The sequence below is a fragment of the Aricia agestis genome, chromosome Z, assembly GCF_905147365.1.
Source record: "Aricia agestis chromosome Z, ilAriAges1.1, whole genome shotgun sequence".
Lineage (NCBI taxonomy): Eukaryota > Metazoa > Arthropoda > Insecta > Lepidoptera > Lycaenidae > Aricia > Aricia agestis.
In genome coordinates this window covers 10,934,050-10,960,534 of record NC_056428.1, presented here as the reverse complement: position 1 = coordinate 10,960,534, position 26,485 = coordinate 10,934,050, and the positions used below count along the sequence as shown (strand labels likewise).

At 35.8% G+C, this 26,485-nt stretch overlaps 1 protein-coding gene across 2 annotated transcripts in view; it reads right to left on the bottom strand.

Annotated features, from left to right (window-relative positions):
- LOC121739533 (zinc finger homeobox protein 4) overlaps window positions 1-26,006 on the bottom strand; it is a 68,655-nt gene extending 42,649 nt beyond the window's left edge. For both annotated transcript variants that reach the window (XR_006037463.1, XM_042132049.1), the window contains exon 1: window positions 25,773-26,006. The gene's annotated coding sequence lies outside the window, so the exon portion shown is untranslated. The remainder of the gene's footprint in view (window positions 1-25,772) is intronic.
- Window positions 26,007-26,485: the final 479 nt, after the last annotated feature.

Here is a 26,485-nt window from a genome sequence, read left to right as displayed (position 1 = left end):
CGCGGCGCCCTTGACTGCTGTCCCCTCGATATCATCCCTCCGTAGACACAAAGGACAATGCCGGCGGATTATAACAAATTCCCTAAATCATGTGGGTTCATATTTTCACACAACAATAAGACAAAATAATGACAGTGTAGCACATGTACGGACATTTTGCTGCGTTTGGAACTAATTGGGATATTTCATAATAGCGCGATTATTGAACGTAACATCTGCTCAATTTTGTGATATCCACGTTTCGCACAAAAAATATTGATAGAATCCGTTAAAAATTTACATCTATCACAACAATATTTTACAAAAGGACCGGTAAATTTTATTAAGAACTTTATGTTGTAGACTTTTGACGGGTAATACTTCCAAATTCAGAGCAAAAGACCGAATGAAAATAATAACTTTTTAATTACGATATAATAACATATTTAAAACCCAAACAAAAACCCAACTAAGGGCCACGTTGGGAGGCGTATCAAAAGGAAAATGTGGTATGAAATTACCTTTCACGATTCGTAGATACCAAACTTCTGAGGTACTAAATGAGAACGCATTTTTTGTCACACTGTACGCCCTACAGTATTAAACAGTAATTTGAAACGTACGAACCTCCTACGTTTAAAGTAAAATAGACATTAACAAAAACTTCATAGTATATGAAACCAATTAGAAATGGCATGATACTTATGGCACTGGAAAAAAAAAAACATGAAACAACACCTACTTACTTTTTTGTTTTATAATTTTACTGGATATTAAATAACAAGGCTTATTTCTGGGATAAAATAATTTGAAATCTTTAGTACAGCTAAAGTTCATAATCATTAATAGCAGGCAGACCTAAATAGAGGCTCTGAGCTTCTTAGAAAGTCATTAAATAACGGAAAAATATTTGATACACATAAAAAGCGTCATGAAACTTCTATTCACTGACTTTTTCGTCTAATGGTTTTTTAACTCACGACTCTGTTTTTTCGTACTTACACGGAATTCGGAGGTCTCGATACAAATAGTAATTAGTATCCCGTTACTTACACTTATTACTGTCGTGATGTTCGTTTGTTTATTTACGGTCGCCGCGCCGGGTCTAAAACGTGCGTAGTGCGTTTATTCACGAACTAGAAAATTCTTTGGCTCCATTAAAAGTTTCAATTAAATTATTACGGTTGACGTATTTGGTGTTGCAACAAGGCAACCATACTGATAAAGAAAATGATAATTTGAATTTTGACCGTACTCTACATTAAAACCAATAAATCGATTTTTATTAAATTGGATATGGAGATATGTACTTTTAGTCCCGGGGAAGGATGTAGGAAGGGATTTTAATCACGTCAAAATGTACGGTTAGCACGGTAAACGTTTTTTGTAATGGGGCCTCTACACGATAGGCCATGATGGACAATCACAGGCGATCACGATCGTGTAGAGGGCATAATCGTTTCCGATTGGCCATGATGGGCGTCGATTGAGCGTAATCGCCGTTGTGTCGGTTTTTCGCACAATCATCAAAGGAAGTTGGGCCATGATTAACCGATAACAATTAACAAATGGAGGTGCAGCGATCGTGGAGACAGATCCGCGATCGTGGTGACAATTCATGACACATTCTAGATTGTCCATCATGGCCCATCGTGTAGAGGCGGGCATGAGGCGGGTAACATGCGGACAAAATCTAGTACAATTTTACAGTTAAGAGACAAAAAACTTTCTATATCTAATAAGCTATTAACACTGACGGACCATTTAGTTAGGAGTATTTTGAGAATTGCTATTTGTATCATTAGCAAGTTTTAATGCTAACTGGCTGCCGCGACAGAAAGCCACTTCGTGTCGCGCTTATTAGGTAAGACTACTTTTCACCAAAATTTCATTAACGTCATTAGGACGACACCAATAACAAAGAGAAGTGGCCAAGTTTAGGTGATGTAAAATCGGCTAAAGCGACTTAGTAACTTTTATAAAAAAAATATACAAAACGTCAATCTTTGATACAGCCAAGTTGACTAGGCGAGGAGTTGGTGCTGTAAAAATTTAACGTGACTTGGCGACTTTATTGAAAATATTTTGGATAGGTCTATTTTATTTCAAATTAGTATTTGGATAATTATACTATAGCCATGGTATTTATAAAAAAGAAAGTTTTAATAAAACTGCTTCTAATATAAGAAATAAACGAATTCCACCTGCGATTCCTGTTCATCGAGATTAGGAATTAATAATATAATCAATGTCTTAAACTTTTAGTGCCTACTTAACACCCACGTGATCCGGCGAACATAACTTTCATCTCACTGATAATAGTCGAACCATTCCCATGACAGAGCTTTGACATAAGAAAGTGAAATAATATGCTTTAAGGTAAACATACGGCTTGATATTTATATAAGCTAATGTCAAAAGGTGAGGGGGAAAAGAAATATGTTTTAGTCAAAATAAAGCTTGATGAAAGTTATTGTCAAAAGTGACGAGGAAAGACTAAAGAGTAATATGCTGTAGAGTGTAGAATAAATACACATACAGAATGATTTATAACTATTGTGTTAGGGTGATGAGGAAGAGAAATATGCTTTAAGTTTAAATCGCATACAGTTTGATGTAAGCTATTGTCAAAAGATGAAAGTTGAATATTCTTTAAGGTAAACATACAGCTCCATGTAAGCTGTCACGAGGTAAGGTGTAAAAATTTAAAGTCAGTTGACACAACAGTTGGGTAAACATTGGTCCAAATTGAGTGGCAATAAGCGCTACCTTATAATTGTCAAAACAATATTTCACAATCTCCCAACCAACGAGTGTAGCGCATGTAATATTAATTTATTACGAAGTCGATCTTGTCATAAGTGAACTAATTCAATTTGTTATGGGCGGGCAAGAAAACTTAACTAATAACCGACTATTTGAAAATAGAACTCGTGATCGGCGGGTTATCGGCCGGTTGACCAATGAGATTGTTCTAAAAACCTCACTTATCTTCATTAAACGAGTCAATATTACTGCACGCGCGATATTCGCACTCCACGCCTCAATCGCAAGGTCTATATTTGCATACCGCTCGCGGACGCCAGTTATAAGTCAAATAGCTTTTACCAGGTGTCCGATAAACGGAAACCCACTAATTAAAGTAGTACCTCGCAGGTCTTAAATGGAATGAGATTCTTATTAATCGAGTCGACGGGGCCGATGGAGCTTTTCCTATTAGGGCCTCCTTACGCCTACCGAGTACAGTGGCTAGACAGCAAACGTACAATTCGATTGGCCGAGAGTACTGTCTCGTCACTCTCTCGTCACTTTACTCGGTAGATGTAATCGAGGCCTTACGAGGCTGGACGCATCCCGTATTTGCGCTGACGGTTAGCGCTGGTAAGATCAAAGACGATTAGTGTACCTCGTTACATAATCCATCGGTAATTGTGATACACCCATTAGCACGTCCGAAGGCCATAAACATATACGCGTATTAATATTTTCAACAAACGAATCGAAATTACGCGAAAGAAACGCTTTAATGATAGGAAGCGGTGGAATTATTCACGCTGCCGTGGTTAGACATAAAGACGGAGTGATTGGAATATTGCGGTGTATAATTGTTAGTGTTTTGACGTCCCCGGATAGATGTGATATAGGCGACATTTGGGAGACATTTAAGTTGTTAATAACGGATGACACACGGACATTAAGCCGCCCACGCGTGGTGGAACTTGTATAATTTGTGTTAATGCCGTAATATATGAGGCTCGCTCCGATCGGCCGTGCATACGATCGTTAATAAAATTATCAAAATCTAAACAGGTTTGAGCACCGGTGTGGCATCGTCCGGGTAAACTTATGAATGGAAATGGATTTTTGGTATCTCACTGTTGTAAAGCTGTGTTTAGACGTGATAAGTTGACTTGACTCGTATGCATACAAATATTGCTTAATATAAGACACCTTTTAAATTCTCTGCTGGTTAAACTTTAAGGTTAAATTACAGGCATAATTGGAAGAACTCAAATAAGTTAATATACTTAGGGCCTGTTTCACCACTTCCTGATATGTGCCGGATAGGCTATCCACCACTTAACTTGACAGATCGAGTATGGGGAATTTGTTAAAAAAGTTGTGGATAGCCTATCCGGCACTTTATTAGAGAGTGGTGAAACAGGCCCTTAGTTTTAAAATTATTTGAATACTGAATACAGTAAAAAATAAGCAAATACTTAATATTAATAAGTGAATAGTTACGTAAGCATCTGAAGCTGTCAGATGATATTGAACCTATGATATTGAACCAGAACTGACTCGATAGTAACAATTTTAATCGCTACCGTATTATAAGAATGAACACAATAAATTATGGATTACCGTGTAATTTATTTTCCAAAGATATGTAAATAGAAATGATTTTAATAAGATTTACCTCGATCCAGATTTGAATATTAATAACTACTTGTTTCCCGTGGCTTCGTATAATACTTAAGATTTCACTTCTAATTTATATGGGATGAAGAATATGTATCGCGATTCGCGTTAAACATAATATTTTATACGCTTGCGACATTTTTATTCGCATTCGCAGTGCAGCAGTTCAGAGCGCGGCTCTTGACTTCTCTGTGGGTTCGGTTCGTACGTTGAAAAATGTTTCCGAGTTTGGTTAAGACATTGCAGGCTGATCACCTGATTGTCTGACAAGAAAGATGATGCATTCTTCGGATGAGCACCTAATGAGTCGGTTCTGCGCCTGAGTCTTATCGGTCGTTATGTGAGTTAAGAAAAAGGTATTGTGTACTGCGCATACACATGAGCACTATAGAGAAACTTCTATATTTCTAGCTTGGTTTCAATAAAACCGACCATCGTCACGTAGGTGTGGGAGGGATAACTCTTTACTTTATGAGTCTTATGACTAATAATCCCGACCACGTCTTTATATCTCAACAAATTGATAATTGGTTTTTGTAATTACATAGTCATTAAGTCACTAGTAATTATAGTCGGTTGATTTTTCCGTGAGTTTCAGTGACTAATATCACTTTTGTGATTAGTCGTGATATAGTGACGTCATCGTGATTCAACGATGATAATTATTCGGATCACACTTCGCTGTTTATGACTACCTGGCCTGCCGTAGGCACGTATGTGGGTTATCGACATAGGTGGCCCAACACTAGCTATTCAGTACATCACTATGTGCAGTTATATTTTTGTCATAAAAGAGTTTTAAACGGTGATAGAAAAAACGCTCTACTGACGTCATGTTTTTAAGTTTTTTCGACAGGTGCTTATCTATTCACTAGTGCTTTTGATTGGCTAATGACAAAAGTCGAAACATAAACCAATCAACAACACTGTTGAATTGATAAACTCCTGTAAAAAAAAAAAAACTCGGAAACCGTAAAAAGTCATCTATTTTATTTGGTAGAGCATAATATAGGCTCTACTATAACTTTTAAATCTGAAGTTCTAATGTGGTACATTAAACTTTAATGGTAAATAAATAAAAAATAAAAATATCGACATACAAAACACAGGAAACGGTTACAATCACCTTCATATTTCTGTGCATGTCGGATACATTTCTATATAAAGCGAATTAAATGCTTAGAATCCCAACCTCAATTGGAATTTTTAGAGTATATTTCTACATTGTATAAACAATGTGAGTGGGTGTATAATGTATATTGTATAACTCGTTTTCTAATGAACGTAACACCGGTAGCCAACGATGAGAATCGATTAGACGATTTGTTATCAAATATTTGTGCAAATTTGTGGTTCCCGTTCCAAAGGTGTCTTCGAATGGCGAACTAAATACGGCAATTAATTTACATTTTCGATTTATTTATTGTTTTTTAAACATTTTTATCTAGAAAGATAAAGAAAAGTTCTAGCGTCGAACGTTCTAAATTTAGGGTGCAATTTGAGATTATCCGTTGTTTAACCGCCGGTTAAACTGTGAATAAAACATTAACTAAGCGCCAAGGGCACCCTCAATATCCAATTAAGTTATTAAGCCAGTCTTTGATTATTTTACATCCAACTTCCATCGTTATATGGACGTAGTTAAACACTGGTTTATCCTCAACGAGTGCTAGACACGACGCTATGATTAGTTTCTTCGAAATGATAATTAATAATGCATCGTTGTCTAGATATAGTCATTATTTATAAATTAATATTTGCTCATCGTTACTTGTTACAGGTATCAACTATCAGCAGTGACGGTTAGTTCTAAAAACCTTCAGGTAGTTACTATTAAAAATAATATTTTACACGCACTAATTCAAATACAAAGATCTGCTTGCCTTCGTCTGGCACAATAGAAAAGTTACATGACCGACATATACACCAAAACATATTAAAAATGCTAAAGGAAAAGTGACTTGCGAGTGACATAATAAAATACACAAAAATACGCGTCACGAGCACATCACTAACCTGACGTATCGATAAAAAGTATCGATAAAATTTAAAGCGGTGCCAGCGTGAATAGTCGACATTGGACAAATTAGACGAAGTGTAAGTACATGGTGTAAAACCGGTAGTGCCGCCGTTACTCGGCACATTCTGACGGTGAATCGAATGCCCATATAATTAATATCCAACTAGATTATCGATGGACCATTATTAATTTCATCATCGGAGCTTTAATTAGAATGATGCAACTGGTTTTGTAGAAGCAAATAATTAAATTTCATTAAAAAGCAATTTGACTCGAGTAATTAAAACGCTGAAGTACAATTATTATTTAACAATAATGGTCTGCTTCTCTTTAAAACTTTAGTAGGGACAAATGAGAAGTACGACCGAGACAAATTCACCTGATTGTGGTTCGTTAGCGTACGTCAAACGTGCACCGCACCTTAGAGCTGGATTTATATAATGCGTCATTAACATAGCAAAATAAATTAAGAATCCGTGACAATATCGCGTCGTTGCAACACCGCAGTCACGTCGCTGTTATCTCGCAGGTAATTCGGTCCGAACGGCCGGTTTCGACACACCTAATTAATATACATCTCATTATGGAACCTTGAACTTTCCTACAATAGATCTCGTTATTAACCTTAACCAAACACTCGTAATCTCGTCCGACGCGCAATTAATTACGCCGTATGATTGATTTAATACATTAAGTACACGATCATATTTAAATAATATCTATTAAAAGTTTATATTGCATAAAAAATTCGACATGCCCGATTTGGTAAACAATAAAAAACTCATGCATATTTATGACGCGACTAATGAAATGTTAATTTTAAAATAACTTTATTATTTAAAATCTCGATTTCAATATCTCGTATTTACATTTTTAATTTAATTTAGTAAACGCTCGCGATTTACATATTATCGAGATGACAGTGTGCTCGCGACCTAATGAAGTGCCGTTGGCAGCCATTGCAGAAAGGGAATGCGAGTGCTCACTTAAACGGACTCGCACTCGACGTTATTTGTTAGCGTAACAAGGTAAACGAGGATATTTATCGACATGATGTTTTCGAGTGGACAACCCTTTACGCGCCTGCACCCGTGTACATGCGAGCTTCGGCAAACACGCGCTAGTGATGCGTAACGCAAACTGACTTGTCGATATTTACTCCGCGACAGCAAATACTGACGCTCGATATTTGTACAACTCGTCCAGCTAATGGAATAAGGCTTTGTTTGCTGGAATCATATTAACACAAACTACTGCTACTGTAATTAAACATTTGAAAGACTTGAGATTTTTGACTTTGTAAATAGCGTCGTCTAGTCTACGCGTCCCACTCGTTATACAAAAATGCGTGACCGAACATCTAAATAAAATAATATTATCAAATGAGAGAAAAAGGTACGAAGGGCCATAAGTTCATTCCGAATGCCAGTCGGTCTGTTCCCGTCTCTCTCGCGCAGCGGGGGGCGCCATCGTTCTCACCTCACGACGCGAGTGGTAGCCACAGTTTAACAAGTATCGATAAAATATGAATATACGTAATATAAATATTTTCGATACTTATCCTGATATTAAATATGAGCTAAGGAATGCTCGGTTACGTTTTATGGCTCATTGAGTTTTAGTGTTTAAACTTTGAAATGTTATAAGTAGGTGTAATTCTGTATTCTGATTCTGCTATTTTAGTCCATAATTACAGGTTTGATGGATCTACTTTAACCATCCATCATAATATCATCTACATAATATTATTTTCATTTTCGTCAAACAAACGTCAAACGACGATTGACGTTTGTTTTGGGGATTTGGGGATTTGGCCAATAGGAACGCGTTAAACAATTAAAACCATTCTGTAGTTTTGTGGCACCAGATTTTCAATCAAAACTATTATTGTAAGAATCGTATTGAACCAAATTGTGACTGATAAAAACCTGCAATTCGTGCTTTTATGTTCGGGCTTCCTTATTGGTAAGTATTTCACAGCAATGAGAACTTCTTTGACTTATCATCTGCTGACTTTTCTGCACAAATCCTTCAAATTTTTACTTAAAGCTGTCATATTCTAATAATTACCTGAAACAAACAAAACTGCAATTTAGATATTATAATTAAAATCACTTGAAAAACTATTAAAAATGAATCAGTCAACAAATAGGTGAGTGCAATTAATAAAAGCGTTTCATACGATATCATCTTCTACGGGTAATGGTTCCGTGTGACACAAAATTGTGTTTTTTCAACACCAATTACAGCGCCCAAATGTGACGGAACATAATCGTTTGAACAAGCGAACGTTGCTCAACCTCGCCCATTTAGGACATCACTAGTGTTGATACAAACATTTTTAATTAGTATGACCTATTGAAAGTGCTAAAATATGGTAACATAGATATAATGACGTAGTAAGTAAGATGTCGCTCTAGCATATTTTGATTACATTTGTGGAAAAAATAACTGAAGAAAAGGCAATTTGTAAGCTTGGATTTTCTTGTATTATAGGTTATTACCTATCACATATAAATATCACAACACGATTCTTATTAGTTTTTATTGCTGAGAGTAATATAAAACACGATTTAAAAAAACTCAGTGTAATTTAATAACGATTTGTAATTAAAAAGAAACAAACGACGGCATTAACCCGTGGCCATGTCCACATTTTACGACCGTAATCAAAACGTGATTGTCGCTTACTCCCAAAAAACTTACTTAATTGTACCTCGGCGAGTGTTGATGATATAAACAATAATTATGCCCCGGCCAAATGTTATTAAAATACGCTTAGCCGACACGCTCTGACGCGGCGAGCGAGCTGCGTCATTTTCAGAACTTACGATATAATTTGAGGTGACAAACAATATTACTAGCGTTTAACTATTAATGATATCCATTACTGAGTCTAAGCGGACGTGAGCTTGAAGGAAGGGTCAAGTATTTTTAAAAAGATAATGACTACTAAAATCTAAATACTTGAAGTCGCTAAACAACTAAAACTAAACTTACGAATTGCCATAAAACTTGTAAACACAAACATTCCAATAAGATTAAATTTATAATTCTAATATGCAGACTAATATATTTTAGCATTTAATAAAAAAATAATTTAAACTTAATTAAAATAAATGTAGACAACTACTTTGTCACCAATATTGCTGATGATGATGATGGCAAACTTATTAAAACTCACGTGAAAAGGGTAAAGCAAACTGCTTCCAACAAATATTAGCATGACCATTCTAATTAAGTGCATTTTCGGTCGTCGATATAAATATTCCGTTGACAAATTTTAATGTAATATGGCTGATATTTAACGTTCGAGGTAAGTACGCACTAAAACGGACCGGGGTGTTTTTATGGACCTTAAATAAGGCACCTGTGAATCAATGCGGTCAATACTCGGGATCAGAAATAAGTGAGTTCGGTTTATCGACACCGGTAGGACGCCCAACACTATCAATTTCTCTGATTACATTGCAATAATTAGGTAGTTATTTTTTTGTCAATTATTATCCCTTTCATTTATTATTATTCTAGAGAGTAAATTATCGAATCGGTATGATATCCAACCGTAGCATCCAATACTAGTTTCAAATTTGAATGAATAACAATATTATTGTGTTTTATTAATTATTAACTATTTAATATTAGTATGGATTTCAAGTGAGTGGTTTCACGCTTAATTTTTTTTTTTATATTATGTTTGTTGACGCCCATCAATACTTTTAATTTTCTTGGACTAAGAATATTGCAATAATTATAAAAATAATATTTTTGTTTCAATTTTTTCCTTATTTTAACGGAGTGTGTTTTATCGATGTCGATATTATACGACTCACAACACTAGCTTCTTATTTCGAATACATTGCAATTATTAATATTATTTCAAAAGTTCATAATCGTCGAAGAAAATATCTCTCAATAGTCAATATTCGACGTATACAATTACATAAGCGCAGAGACACCAATTTACACTTCTCATTAGATACCAAACATTGTGAAAGCCGTTTAAAAAGTATCGAAATCACAACCGTGTCGTAATTTTTACGTATCCTAAGTTCTATACCCACAATCTACAATACAAAGTAAATGTTATACTCAAGTTTTATCTACAAAAAAAAATCATCACCGTGGGGCGTGGTGCTTGCATGGAATTTTATGAAAAATGCACTATGGAATCCATTTTTAGAAAAGTTTATCTTCAATATGAAAAGACGAACAGATTCTTCTTATCCTTCACCTAAAATCTGACCTCAATATGATAAGTGATGATGATCATGGTTCATCATCATCGGGACATATCAATTTCAATATAAAGCTTAGACCTCTGGCTTTACATTAAAACAACCTCGCAACCTTCGCGTCGGTCATTTGCCACTTACACCCTACACTTTGCCGGTTAATTTTATGCGGCATAATTACCATGTAATACTCCGCCCGAGGGTGGCATTGTTTTAAGATAATTTTTGTGCGGAACAATGGGAGGGCTGGAGGACCGCTGGCGATTTGACAGGTGGAGCTCTTGGACTCTATGCATACTTTTTGCATATTTGGTCGCTATGCATATTTTTGCATATTTACCCAAAGTAAAAAATTATTATTGAAGGGTTAATTTTAAGTACATAAAAATATGCGAAAATACTAATTTTTATCGTTATCTTTGGCTTAGTAAAATTTTAATAAAAAGAAAATGAAACGTGACAAGGAAAGTTTATTTAAGTTATTTTAAGTAGTAAGTAGATAATTTATAGAGCATATTCTTGTACATTTTGTTTAGCAAAGCTAAAATATGCAAAATGTTAAATCAATTAAGAGAGGCAATTAGCTTCGTATTAGTAATATATTCAATTAATATGGAATATTCATTGCGACGTATGACGTAGATAACAAAGGAATCTGACATTTATGACTTTAACAATGTAACAGTTACATAATTAATTAATTATAATATTTATTATTGTTAATAAATATTGATCATAAATATGCATATAAGGTAAGCTGTTGTTGTAACTCGTTTGTCAGACAGTTCATCAGCTGTTATAGTGATCGACAATAACCAAAACTTGCTAAATGAACTTTACCCACTTTTTTAATTTCATTGTAATACAGCCCTCTGAACAGTACAAAGTAAGAGGTAGCTAAGCCAACAGGTACTGAGTGAGAGTACTAGGGACTCTATATGCCTCAAGGTAGTTATTGTCTAAAGGCGTGTAATTATAGTTGAAGCCTAAAAAAATCTTTAATAATATTATAAATGTCTGTCTGTCCCGAACCACAGAACCGATTTTGCTGAAATTTGGTATGTAGATTTGTTTGAAATAGGGTGTGGAGATACTTGGAGTCCCGGGAAAGGACATAGGATACTTTTTATCCCGGAAAATGTACGGTTCCTGCGCGATAAACAAATTTTGGCACAATGGAGTTTTATATAGAATATAATATATATATTCTATATAGAAATATAATAGAATTTTATTCCAGGAAAATCTGGGTCAGAAAACATGTTTTTTTTTCTATCGTAGACCGAGTCGCGACAAAAACAATACTTACAAATCGGAGCAATAAAAGTTTAACACTTAGATAATGTAATTTCGTAATTAAACCGTAAAGATAAACTATTGACGTGCCGACCGATACCAAATAATTAAAGTATTTAACGTTAATTGCCACCAATATTAATTGATAAATTAATTCTGATAGCCAAGGATAAATGGTGTAAAATGCTGCTCGTAACTTCGTTTGTTACGTAAAAATGATTACGAATTTGGCGCAAACAATAAAGTGAGACCAAACTTTACTTGGTAAAGGCCAATGCTCGGGCTATAGCTATGTCCACACTATGCGCTTTCGTCTTCAATTTTCGTCATCTTTTTTCATTCAACTTTCGTTTTGGCGCATTTAATAATTGAATGCGTCAACGAACGCAAAGCCAACATTGTCATTTTTGTTCAGAAGGCATGCGTCGCGGGCATGCCTCACGTTCGCTGTTGACTGCGCTAATAACGCATGCCTTTGACGAACAGAAAAAGGCACAGTGTGGACAAAGCTAATTGGATATAAGCTTATTAGAAAAAGAAAGCATACTAATAATTGAAAGAGAGATTATAGTGCAACCACAAAAATATGATTGTCCTAGAATCCTGGGCTATTAGTAAATAAGTATGCTTGATCTGACATGTCATTTACGACGCCATTTAAATTCGAATACGATATAATATTTTAAGCAGCCTCTACACGTTGGCCGTGTTTGCCGAACAGAAGGGGACGGCGCTATACAAGAAAAAAGACGCAAATAATTCAATCCCCTTTTTTTAGTATAGCGCCGTCCTCTTCTGTTCGGCAAACACGGCCAACGTGTAGATGTTGTTATAGTAGTGCAATGTTGAAAACATTGCACTACTATAACAACCTCTATACTACAAGCAGCACCAGCATAGACAGATGTAGTAAAAAGGTTTTGTTAGACGTTTGACAACTTGTCTGTCAATATTCTGACTTCTGATATGACGTGTGCAACATGTCCGATTTTGCTCGGATTATTTACAGTTCGACAAGGCTGTTTATGAACGTGGCGAGAAAAGGAGCTAACGCTTCTATCATACAAAAACGTCATTTTTGACAGTTCTCCTTACCAGCAGCGCCCATTGACATCATCGACATATTCATTTAAAGCCTTCTGATCTGAACTTTGCGTAAGTAATATTCCCTTTTTAGACAACGAAATAAACGATGGATCCCAGTTTGTAACATGTCTGAAAATATATTTTTAATTCAAAATAACACAGTACGTTAAAATAGTTCCAAAGGTAGAGTTAGATCCTCGATTAGACGGCATGACGTAATCTTTATTAATTGCACAGCAAACATTAACAGGTAGCGAGGTCTCAAGTGAGTTATTAGTAATTTGTTCCGTGTTCCAATAGATACTTCGTAATTTGAGTTAACAGTCGGCCAAATTGCAGGAATAGAGAAAGAAAATATGATGTAGAGTTCGGAATCGGTACATAATTCTACCTTTCTTTACTAGGACTTTGTGCACAAAGAGTCGTACAACGGGAATAGTGTCATGTTAGATTTGTGTCGGTATTTTAATAAACATTTGAGTACTTGAGTTTCTTACAGGAGTAAAGGAACAAAAATCCGAATCCCCTGATTCTGTAGGCCTACTACGAAACCGTTTTGAGACTCAAACAATCGTACGAGAATGCCGCGTCCTGCTCTAACAACGTCATTTCACGTTTGTTAGAGTAGGACGCGGCATTCTCGTACGATTGTTCGAGTCTCAAAACGGTTTCGTGGTAGGACCCCTGATTCTATGCTACATTTTTGAGGACATTCTTCTACTTCTACTTTTTAATAAAATATAGCTTAATTTGATAAATTCACTAAAGTACTAAAATTGTCATATTAATTTTTGTCACCTCGATATCGATATAAGCATCGATATTAATCGATACCGATGAAATATCGACATCCAATTAAGCACACTGCACACTATGTCGCTCAGTATATTAAATTAACATAGTGTCGTCATGTCAAGTGTAAACACGACATCATGGCTATTTCCAACTTACAATTAACTTGATGTCAAACGCATCTGCTTACAAACTACGTACATACCCTACAGCACTACAGATGGCTTTAGATCGAGAATTAGGACTTCTTTGAGAGGTTAGTCCGTTATTTTAGGGGTTTCCCCCTTGAGGGGTGTAATTTTGAAAAAATCCTTTCTTAGTGGTTATTACATGATAATTTTGACAAACATTATTTTTTGTAAAATCCATTAAATTAATATATATGCTTATGCAAGTATAAAGTATTGAATTGAAATAAAAGCTGCAAACGCAAAAGTATTTTATGATCAGATAATAAAATCATCAATATTCCCTATGTATGATATATCGTCCAGATATAGAATTCATTAAACGCAACTGATCTATAACTCATGCAGATAGGATGACCGAACTTACAAGCAATGAACCGTTATCTATTGATTATTTAATACAACTGATACGGTTTGGGCAGTTATCTGGCGTCGCTAATTACTAGAGCCGTACCTTTATGGGGCTGGGTTATGTGTCAGCCTTTACTTTTCAGTGACAGGCTGTATTTAAATGCCGTAAGCAAATATACTTTGATACCATGCTACAATTTAAAAAAAGTCATTGTGACTATAAAAATCGGACTCACGCACGAAGGCTAAAAATTGTATTTTTTGTATGGGAGCCCCCCTTAAATTTAAATTTTATTTTAATATTATTAAAAAATAATAAAGTACGCATATAAAAAAAGAATGTTTGAAAAATTCAAGTGCCTACCTCTTGCCATTATTCATTCATATAGAGCGAAAAAGGCCGAAAAAAATACGTTTGTTGTATTACCCTTAAATAAAAATTTTATTTTGTTTTCAGTATCTGTTGTTATAGCGGTTTTGCTGCCTGCTGCTAACTCTGAAGTGGTTTGCGATGGATCCACTTCCACAATAGCCTTTAATTCTTCATTATTCGTTTTGGTCTTAGGTCGTCCAAGGGGCTTGTTCTGAAGGTCGAAATTTCCAGAACGAAAACGTTGGAACCAAAACCCTACCGTGTTTTCTTTTGCGACACCAGCGGCATACACATTGTTAATTCTTCGAGCTGTTTCTGAAGCACTCGTGCCACGGTAGAACTCATATTCGTAAATAAAGCGATATTTCAATTTTTCCATTGTGTGATAATATTATGAACGACTCCAAAGAAAAATAATCAAGAAAAAAACAAATGAATGACTGTTTTGAAAACTCAAATGTACCAAATAAATGAATATATATAAATTTGAATTTGGAATTCTTGACCAAAGAGGAGATATTTGAGATCAAAGTGACCTGTACAACAAAACGCCAATTTCATAATATGTAAGGACTTAATATTTTCTAAGTAAATCTAGACACGCGGTAGCGTGTCAAGCCAAGTTCAAGTATAACAAAACTGGCGAGCAGCACCGTGTGTAATATTACACGAACCATTTGCAGCCACGTTTGACCCTCTCATAATTCAGAAACTATAGAATATATACAAGATACTATGTTACTTAGCAAAAAGGGGAAAACAAAATTACATTAGATGCGTACATGGCTTTAATTTTTAAAACTCTATAGCCAGGTACGCATAGACAGGCGAAAAAACAAAAATCACTTTATTAATCTTTTTGCGATACTACATTGATACATTGGAACATCTTGATCTTTATCAAATATTGGACATTTTCTAATAAAGTGTCCAATAATTGTGATCGACGATGATGGATGGAGCTTCCCCAAGGAAGTGTACTTAATCGCCAAAATAAACAAGATTACTGCTCAATTAGTACTTATAGGAGATAACACTATCGGTAGATACAGTATGTCATATCATATAATAAGTGTCTAATTTGTACGGTTAAAATTTTTCAACACTTGAAACTGCTACATATTTTTTTTATTTATGCATTAAAAACCATAACAATTATATTTAAATATGCTAAAGTGGATACTTCTAGACGTAAATATAATACACTCATACCCCTGCAAGGAAGCAATGAGCATTTTTCTTTCTTATGAGCCTTATGGCCATAAGATTACCGCAACTTTTGGCGAGCAGCCAACTGCTCGTGACTGAAACTGCATAAAAATACTCTCTTTCCGTAAAAAGTTGAGAAAAACTGTACAAAACCCGTAAATTGGTAAGTTGTTTAAAGAGTTTAAGTAAAAGTTTTCTAATTATTGAGCAATAACTCTGATTTTATTAATGACACAAATCACAAGACATTGTATAAAATTATGCACTATCAAATTGCTAAAATATGCATTTGAAACGACCAAAATGCAAGTAAGTACAGTAATTATTATTAATTAGTAATAAGTAATAAAGGGCAAGAAAAACGTATTCAAATTTCAAATAATGACACAGAAATTCAAAGCCTCATGGAGAGTCTTTGTCACGCGAAGCCTACACCTCGGGCGTTTTTCAATAACTATTATTAAAAACTGCGTACGGCTGACTCGAGCCATAAATTTATTTTACGCCATCAAGTACGTAGCTCATAAATCGATAATGCTTGTATGATTTTAGATTTACGATCTCAACTTCTGTTTTAATGTTTGGTAGATCGGGAAAATTATTTTTGTAATTTTACGATTTTTCCATTTCGTAGGCATCTAATAACTGGTGAGCCTGTACGCTCCTAATATAGCTTCTAAGTTCTTTTTCTCCCTGCAGCTACATTTATTATCAAGTTTTTTTTTTGAAAACGAAGAAGAAAAGAAGAAAAAAGTTTATTTTCCTAAAAAGCATAATATTCTTTATCAATTTTCAACCTCTGGGAGGCTTCATATTTTTGTACCTAGTTATTTGTAAAAATATTCTTTTGGCTATTATTTATGCATATCTTCGTAATATTCATAAATAATAGCAAAAAGAATATTCTTCTTAAGCAAAACACAAAATCATTATAGTTCCGAATTCCTGAGCAGTGCATCAATGTTTCGTCTCCGTGTTCACGTTTGGCGTTGGCCTTGAAGGAACCAGTCTCAACAAAAGCGTCACGGGGAGAAATGCTCAGATTAATTTCGCTTAATTAGCAAATTTCACCTGCTCGTTACCTGGTGAAGCCGGCATTTTAGGTGAGAAACCTTTTTTCGGCCAATTTGGCGTTGGAACTTTGTGCCAAGATAGAATTAATATGAAGCGTTTGAGCATTTTCAAGTTTTCTGTTAGGACATTTTTTCGTAAGATTTCGGGTTGTATTTTTGGCACCTCGCGGGAAATATTAAATTTTCAGTACAAATTTTGTTGCATTAAATGCTAATTAAATGATATCAATTAAATACTTTAAGGAGGTAGATAATGTAGTTATATCTGAAAAAGTGGATGTATAAATCTCAGCAATGATTATACAAGTCCAAATATTTATCATGTGAAAATATATTTTTGTAATATTTTTTCTCTTCCTTTTGTGCCTAAACTAGTTATGCTAAAATCATCATTATTCAATTTTGTACCGTGATAATAGCCCTGTATTATTCAAGCCTAGATCATGAATAGAAAAAGTGTCAAAAACTGATGTTTTAATATATACTTAATATTTAATTAAAAATACTGACTTTTTTAGGCATAAATATTTGTCACATAAGAATATTATAGTAGAAGTAAATTGTTGGTTCGACAAGTAATAATAAACACGGCAAACGTACTTACTTACATAATATAAAAAATATGCCAAAAAATATATTTCTTTTCATTGATCAAAAAATGTGATTGAACTGTTGCTTTTTTTGGGCTGTCGAAAAAAATCCCTATAACCTATGTCAATTTAGTTCAGCTGTAAGTGACTTGTAATCGATATGATGATGGGCTGAATGGCATTGATGACGCATATAAAATATGAATATTGATAATATGAATGTTCATCACACGGACGTTGCATTTAATTAATTAAAATGTGCCTCGTATAAGAGCATTAATATTATAATGAATTCTTAATTTATACATAATACTAACACGACCACATAAATTGTGTTCATTTAAATAATTACCTATTAAATATAAATGCACATACCGATGGTCCGCCCACGCCTCGCCATTTTCGTATCAATTTCTCGATGAAATTCGTTAAAAACATTTTTATTGACACGTTTTTTGTATTTTATAATGTCTAAGTTCAGGCACATTGTTATTTTAATGTATTCGACGGTCGTTATGTCTTATACTCGTTTTTTGAATTATTAAAAGCTTTAACGGAACGCAACGTTGACAAAAATGTTAATTTTTCATATCGTAGACAATCAATTCATCATAGAGCTATTTCAACATATTGAGGCTCTCAGAAACTGAGCAAAAGCATGCACGGTCTAGAAATTAATATTGTACCACGTCAATAAAATATTATTTCCCTGCTACAGTGTTCAAAAAATTAAGATGTAACTGAAAATCTTGTTTCATATCCGGTAAAGAAGGCTGTACGCACGTGTCTATGGCCACAATGGGGCACAAGACACGAAATTTGACACGCTCTATTGTAAGCCCTAGGCGCGAGCCGGTCGAAATTCAAATGCAAATCGTGCTAACGCCATTCGAGTAATAGATGTCGAGGTACGCGCACGCGCCGCACCGGAAACAAATTACCATATCCATATATGTAAGGAAACATATAACAGAAAAACGGAAGATAGATCACTGTTACAGTTTGAAGCGGAGAGGAAGTATCACAATAACCGTAAAGAATTGACAGCTCATCTTTTTATGAATTCATGACTGTTGGGATTTTTTTTAATTTTTGACAGTTATTTTTTTTTCAAGGGCCAACAATGCTAGTTGTTTTTCCAGAATTGGACCACCGATTCGAACGGATATGGTCGTCGTGTGGAATCGTAACGGTCAAACAAACATAAAAAATAGGCAAACGGTGTCACGCATGCGCCTAACGGTCGATTGGAATCACAATAACATTAAAAGCAATTATTGTGCGTAAAACATTGGCTAAGTATAGAAAAAAATACTATGATGCCATAAGCTGATGGCTGAACCGTAATATGGCAAAAGCAGTTTTTCGGAGAAGCTTAGGGCAAAACATTGATTGTTGTCACAAGCCAGCTTCAATATTTTCCTACGTGGTCAGGTACTTACCACTTTTTAATTGTAACCCGTGCAAATTTTATTATACTAAGGGCCTATTTCACCACTTTTTGATAAGTGCCGCAAAGGCCATCCACAAGGCTAGGCTTTAACTTGACAGATAAAGTATGAAAAATCTGTCAAATAAGTTGTGGATAGCCTATCCGGCACTTTATCGGGAAGTGGTAAAACAGGCCCTAAGCCTTGTTATTGAAATAATCAGTATTTTTTTGTTTACAAATCGGAGAAAGGGGTGGGAGGAAAGTAATACCTATTAGTATGATCTAATCTGTGATCTAAGTCAAGAGCTAACCTAAGAGGGATACCAGGTGCATTCATGTTTTCAAATATTTATAAAAGGAAAGATTTATATGTATTTCAATAACCCAGCGTTTTAAAAGAAATACCAACTTGTGTTTGGTACGATTGCTCTAGAATACATAGTGCCTTTAAGACTAGTAATTATGCCAAATATTGTATTCATGTGATATTTATGAAAGAGACTATCAACCTCCGCGGCCTCTTAACTGATTACGTCTGCGGTCTGCTCAGATAAACACCTTTCGTATAATGCTATGTATTTGGGTGATTGGTCGTGACAGGAAAAATTTAGATCATAAATAATGGCAACAACATTTTACATGTTGAAATCTTTTTTTCTCTACTATTATGTATGAAGCTATAGGAGTATAGGCTTTATAGCTCTGGTGGAGCAGTAAGTACGTTTTTTTATAATATAATACTTAGTATAGAATTGAACTTCTTATCACTCACTCCTCTCCTACTATATTTATTATATTTTAACGACGAAAATCAGCTAAATCGGTTCAATCGTTCTCTGGTTTTAGCGAGACTTTGAATATTTTAATATTTAGATACCTACGAATAATAAAAACTAAGGAAAAGTAACTCCGTCAAAAAACATGCTCTACAATACTTGTCAAAAATGTGTACCGTATGTACACATTTCAATACATTTTTGCAATGTAACATATTTAGGTGGTCTTGAGCGGTATAAATTAAAAACGGTAATAGTATGAAAGTTACGTTTCCTTAGTTTTTATTATTCGTAGCTAGATACTGAAATATCAAATAATATAGATACTGAAGTATCAAAATACATTTCATGATTTGTATGTACCTAATATCCGAACATTACCTATTTATTTCATACCTAAATCGATGACAAACAGATAAGCTATCTTTATATCTTCATCTCAAGTCACGATGGCTGTTATCACTGAAGTGGCTGCCCAATTCCCAAGCTGATAACAAGTTCCACTATCGGCCGACAGATGGCGTTGAACAGAGTTCACAATATGCTTGTTGACGCGCTTTTTGTTGATCCATCGTTGTTGAGGTGGAACGAGTAATTAAATTTAACCATAATTACATTTTAATTAGATCCGTCGAAATCAATTAACACGGTGTAATGAAATAATGTAGCAGTTACTTTATAAAAAGGATTTTTTTGAGATTTTGAGATCTATTAAAGATCGAAAAGAGTGAGAAAATAATTATTATTATTACTTATTGTAAGTTCAATTAGTATAAACCCATGTTAATAAATTACCTATCTAAATTACTAATTCACAGCTGAATGTAATATTTCAAGCTTAGGGTTTAACTTCAAATGCCGTCTATTTTAATTTTTGAATTAATATTTAAAAATTAAAATAGACAACAATTTAAAAAATGTATTAAAAGGAATAAAGCTTAGAACAAACCTAGGCGTCAGTGACAGGGGACGCGGTACGCGAGACGGGAGCGTCTGCAACGCGAAACTGGCCGTGCACACCTGCGCGACTACGGCGCGAACCGTCAAACTTCATTTGTTAATAGGCGGGTCCACACCAAGCGAGCCGCCTCGGGCGAGGCCCGCCGCGCGCGGCAAGCGAGGAGCCGCGGGCGAGGCATGCTCGCCGAGGGCGACGCGGACGGGCGTACACAGCAAGGTTGCCTCGCTCGAACAGCCCGAGCCATTGCTCACAAAGACACGATGGCACCGCACGTACGCACAGCCATGGTAGCTTATGCTACCATGGCTGTGCGTACGTGATTTTGAGATTTTGAGATCTATTAAAGATCGAAAAGAGTGAGAAAATAATTATTATTATTACTTATTGTAAGTTCAATTAGTATAAACCCATGTTAATAAATTACCTATCTAAATTACTAATTCACAGCTGAATGTAATATTTCAAGCTTAGGGTTTAACTTCAAATGCCGTCTATTTTAATTTTTAAATTAATATTTTTGTCACAGAAATGACAATACAACAATTTAAAAAATGTATTAAAAGGAATAAAGCTTAGAACAAACCTAGGCGTCAGTGACAGGGGACGCGGTACGCGAGACGGGAGCGTCTGCAACGCGAAACTGGCCGTGCACACCTGCGCGACTACGGCGCGAACCGTCAAACTTCATTTGTTAATAGGCGGGTCCACACCAAGCGAGCCGCCTCGGGCGAGGCCCACCGCGCGCGGCAAGCGAGGAGCCGCGGGCGAGGCATGCTCGCCGAGGGCGACGCGGACGGGCGTACACAGCAAGGTTGCCTCGCTCGAACAGCCCGAGCCATTGCTCACAAAGACACGATGGCACCGCACGTACGCACAGCCATGGTAGCTTATGCTTTTATTTTGCTATACACCACTATAAAAAATAGGAGAATCTCGTCTGTATGATCGTGTCCTCACAAAGACTCCATTTTTTTAGAACCTTAACAGGAATATTCATTTTGCGGCTGATTTTTCTCCAAGAATCTTCCCTCATCCCTCTGTTAGTGTAATTGGGATCCCTGGCATCCCAAAGCCATACATTTGCGGCGTATCAACATATTAGTTGTCGACTCTGATCGTTCATTTTTGACCGCGGCACAAACCAAAACATATGACGTCCACACTGCGCGAGGCAAACGACCGAGGCACCTTTGAGCATTTCGAAAAACCAACACCGCTCGGCTCGGCAGCGCGCGCGCTCGCCCGAGCGTGAGCATGCGCCCGCCTCGGGCGAGCACGGGCGCGTGCCGCGCGAGGCGGGCCGCGGCCGAGGCGGCTCGCTTGGTGTGGACCCGCCTAATGAACAGTCACTGAAGACGCGCTACTTTATCTGGTGTATGCTAACTGTTGTGGTAATGACATCCTCATACTTAATATCAGAGTGCGATGCGTCGGACGGACGGACATGAGGGTTGCGAGATGCTAAGTTTGCTTTTGATTTGGAAGGTGCAGAGGAATAAAACACGTCCACAATGGTCAAGTTGAATTAATTTAGGCGCCTACCACACGTGCATGCTTGACTACAGATTTGCTTGCCCATGCCGGCTTGAACACTGAACGTTGTGCGTGTAGTTGGTAAAATTGTAGTACGCGCAAGCCCCAAAGTTTGTCTTGTTGTTTTTTAAACTTGCTTGTCTGCGCGTGTGGTTGGAAGTTCAGTGTTCAAGCCGCTCTTTGTCAGTGAAAATATGGTGTTAAAATGCGCGTATGCTGCTATTTAAAAATGGCAGATTTACGTACATATTATAAACGTCAGTTTGCAACTGAATTAATTGAATTATAAAAATCTCTGCTCGCTCTGTGGAAGATCAAATCGAAAGATTATTCTGACAGGAATAAAAAAAAATACGCATATGAAAAAAATTATTTTATTTATTCATTATCAATTTTGTCACTAGCAAACACTGGAAAAATTAAAGCAGAAGAAATGGTTTTTCATTGACAAACATTGTTTATACGCCGACGATCTCGGCAAGAATGTGGCTTGCGCATGCATGTGGTAGATAAGTCAGTCTTACATCTTTTCATGCGAGAAGCATGCGCTAGCAAAACTGTGTTCAAGCATGCACATGTGGTAGGTGTCTTAAATATCATGACACAATCTATCAAAACGTAAACAAATTAAAAAAATCATAAACTAAAGAGTGGCCAAAATAATATAAAAAAGGTTTTAATAAAGAAGTCTAGTTATGTACACTTTAAAACACGCGTCTGACAACTTGACGGGCATGTTTCGCTTTGCCGACGCGAACAGTTCGCGTCGCGGTCGCGTAGGTGTGCACGGCGCCATAAGATTACATGGGCAGCGTCCGCCGCGCGGTAGACGCTACCGCTTCGCAGTCGCTTTGGTCGCTTAGGTTGGTCCTAAGTAAGTACATCTAGTAATTTATATTTTCTAATGCCTAGGCATAAATTCAACATTGCACCTTTGTAATCTGATTACAAAGGTGCAATGTTGCGTTATGTGCCAAAAAATTCAAAAGTAATTTATGGTTCTGCCAAATTCTGTGGTTTGTGTTTATGATATATTATGAGTAGAATGTAAATATTGACTGCTGCCTGTGCTACTAGCACAGGCAGCAGTCAATAAGTTACTTAACTCGATAAAAAACATTCGCAGGTGTTCTCTACTTACAAAGTTAACTCACATCTGCACAGTGATGAAACAGAACGGCTATTATAATAAGTCTTTTTAGGTACATAAATATTTAAATTCGCAATAAATCTAAATTTCTATAATATGATCCAGATTTCGCCTCCGCAGCATAATTTTGTATGAAAATCGGTATTCCCACTTACCACATTCCTATAATTTGGATATTTAAACTGTTCTGCATAAAAAATTCTATGCAAAATAAACAGTGCTATAGCGACGGTTCTATTGTTCGCTTGCGCCTACGCAGCTTATAGCAATTATGTGCTCCATAATAAATTAAATATTGTTTGATCTGATACAAATCTTGTTTTGATTAATGATTTCTTGTTGCCTGAGCGATATTGTGAGGAGACCAAAACGCAGGCTGCCCGCAGCGCGGTATGCAGGCGTGCGCGTTTAATTGTTATTTCATTTAAATTATTTAAAATTGGAATGCTAGATGCATTCCAACGTGAGCTCCATATAATGGCATTATAAATAGACATGTGGAGACGAACAAATATTGGTCCAAAAATATAGAAGTCGCATTAATAGCAAAATTTATGAATTACTACGCAACTCTGTTTGAAATGTCAGCTGAAATTATGCACAAACTTTTATTGCTAATTTTATGTCCGCCAGCTCTTGTTTACTAACATGACGTACTTAATGTTTACTCTGGTATTTACAAAGAACCGTGAATTCTCTGAAATACCTGCAACGATAGGCTAAATAAAAATAATAATAAACAAAAAGCGAGTAAGTTTAAGAATACTACAGAGAATTAGTTAATTAATGTATAGAAAAATAACTATTTAGATATCTATGGAAAAAGCTCTTGTTTCACTGCCTGATCAGCCTTTTTTTCATAATTGAAGCTAAGTAGCTTCAATTCTGAAAAAAAGCCTAGAAAGATATATATTTTTTAATTTTAAACTTTACAGTGAACAAGAACGACGTTTTCATAAAAAGTTTTTGTTTGGTTTCGTTCACATCGAGTTATATTTTATTTATATGTCGATGACTTTCTAGAATTTTGACAGTTTTTTGTTTCGGATAACATAATAATTTATTGAAATTACAATAACATCAGAATATGTAAGTGTAAAATAAAATTAAACTGCAACGGTACATTTCCGCTGAAAATAAAATAACTTATTGTCCTTTGCGTTGGTTAAATACCTTAGATATAATGCGCAAAATTGTATCGAAATTGGTCCAGTAGTTTCTCGGCCTAGTCGATGGCAAACAAACAAATAAATTGCTAATATGCAATTTTAACTGTCATATTAAAATTAAAATAAGTATATAAAATATTTAGACACCTATAAAACTTTTATTTTATTATTTTTTTATTACAGTTGGGCTCATACAAAATCAAAATATTAAAAATCTCAATCCAACGACAATTCATGTGATTTAATTTTGTTCCTATTTGTTTTCTATAATAGTTATTAATTACTAATTACATTATTTTAAATCAAAAGGTATTGAGAACAGTGACTATAAATTCTATTACCGATTAAGTAAATTCTGATAAGCTGAGCGTTCAAAATTTTTAACTTTCGCGTTTTGTTTCGAGTATTTTTATCAATTTTTTTAGTATTTTTACAATTAAGGCACAAAAGTATTATTGCGGTAAGTACCCATTTATGAGATTTTTTTCCGAATTGAAAAATATAAATTAAAAAAAAAACCTTGACATTTGTAGAGTTTAAAATTAAATTACATAAACAGTAATATTCTAATACTATAGTAATAATGCTTATGATTCTTATTAGATTTAAATTGTTTTAGATGAAACTTTTGTATTCATAGCGTCGGAAAATGTTTAAAAGGTTTTTGCATTAAAATACGCCTACTAATTTCCGTAGCTTACAACTGCAGAACAATATCTAACAAAACATACTGACAATTTAGTTATCTTAAAAAAACATAGCAATGTTTTGATAAAAGTTTTACAATAAATAAGAATGAAAATTGATTTTTTTGCAAAATGTAGAGTTGCAGTCTTATTGGATCATTTTATTCTAATTCACACTAGACTTTGTAAAAATCATTAAATATATAGTTTTATGATCTGTCCATAGTATTCAAACGGGTTAAAATAATATTATTTTGCATTGAAGTAATAAAACAACTTCGAAAGTTTTTCGGCCGACTCTATCTCGAACCAAAACAAACGTAAAACTGCGTAAAAGTTTTACGCGCCGCTTCAAAAGGCGTTTGCATTCATTTCAGCTGCTTTCAAATAGATTTGGTAGTAATAAGTAGGAATTCGCATGTGTACATTAAGTAAAAAAAATAATTAAAACCTTTGAGCATCGCCCGCAGAACGCCGTTATGCACGTTTTTGCGGCATATCACGCGCAGTCACTTTTAGCACTCGTCCAATATTCTCAAACTCAAGCAACACTGAAGCAGTCAAAACACAGGGAACTGGCACCGAAAAACACTTAAAACTGTTAATGAGGAACTGGAAGTGTTGTTTCTTTGAGCTTGTATCGTTCAGGTTGCGAGGCTAGCGCGCACGACGTTACACTAAGCACGTTCGCCGGCATACTGCGCGCTCGGGCGCCGCGGCTCCCGCTCTGCGCCACCCGCCCCCTCGCCCCTCAGGGGGCGGGGCTCCTTCGAGGCGAGGCGAAGCGAGCTTAATTACGCTTTGCGGGCGAAGCGGGACGGCGATAGAGTGGGCGCGAGCTATTAGCGCGCGGAGAGCGGGACGACGCGCGTCTTAAGTATTTTGTATAAGTAATGAGGGGCGCGCGGGCGGCGGGGGCGGGGGAGGGAGCGAGGGAGAGGCGCATCTCCCGCCAATCTTTAATGTTGATTACGCCGCCGCCTCGGCTCTTCCCTCATTAGCGCGGCCCCGCCTCGGCTTTAATTACGCGCAGTAATCGCCGGCCGCTAACTTTTTACTCGGATTCCGAGATTCGCGATTTATTTTCGGCCCCGTCCGTCCCGATTGTCTCATCTTGTATCGCCTTAATTGGCCAAAAAATGATGACACGAATTCTCTCTACGG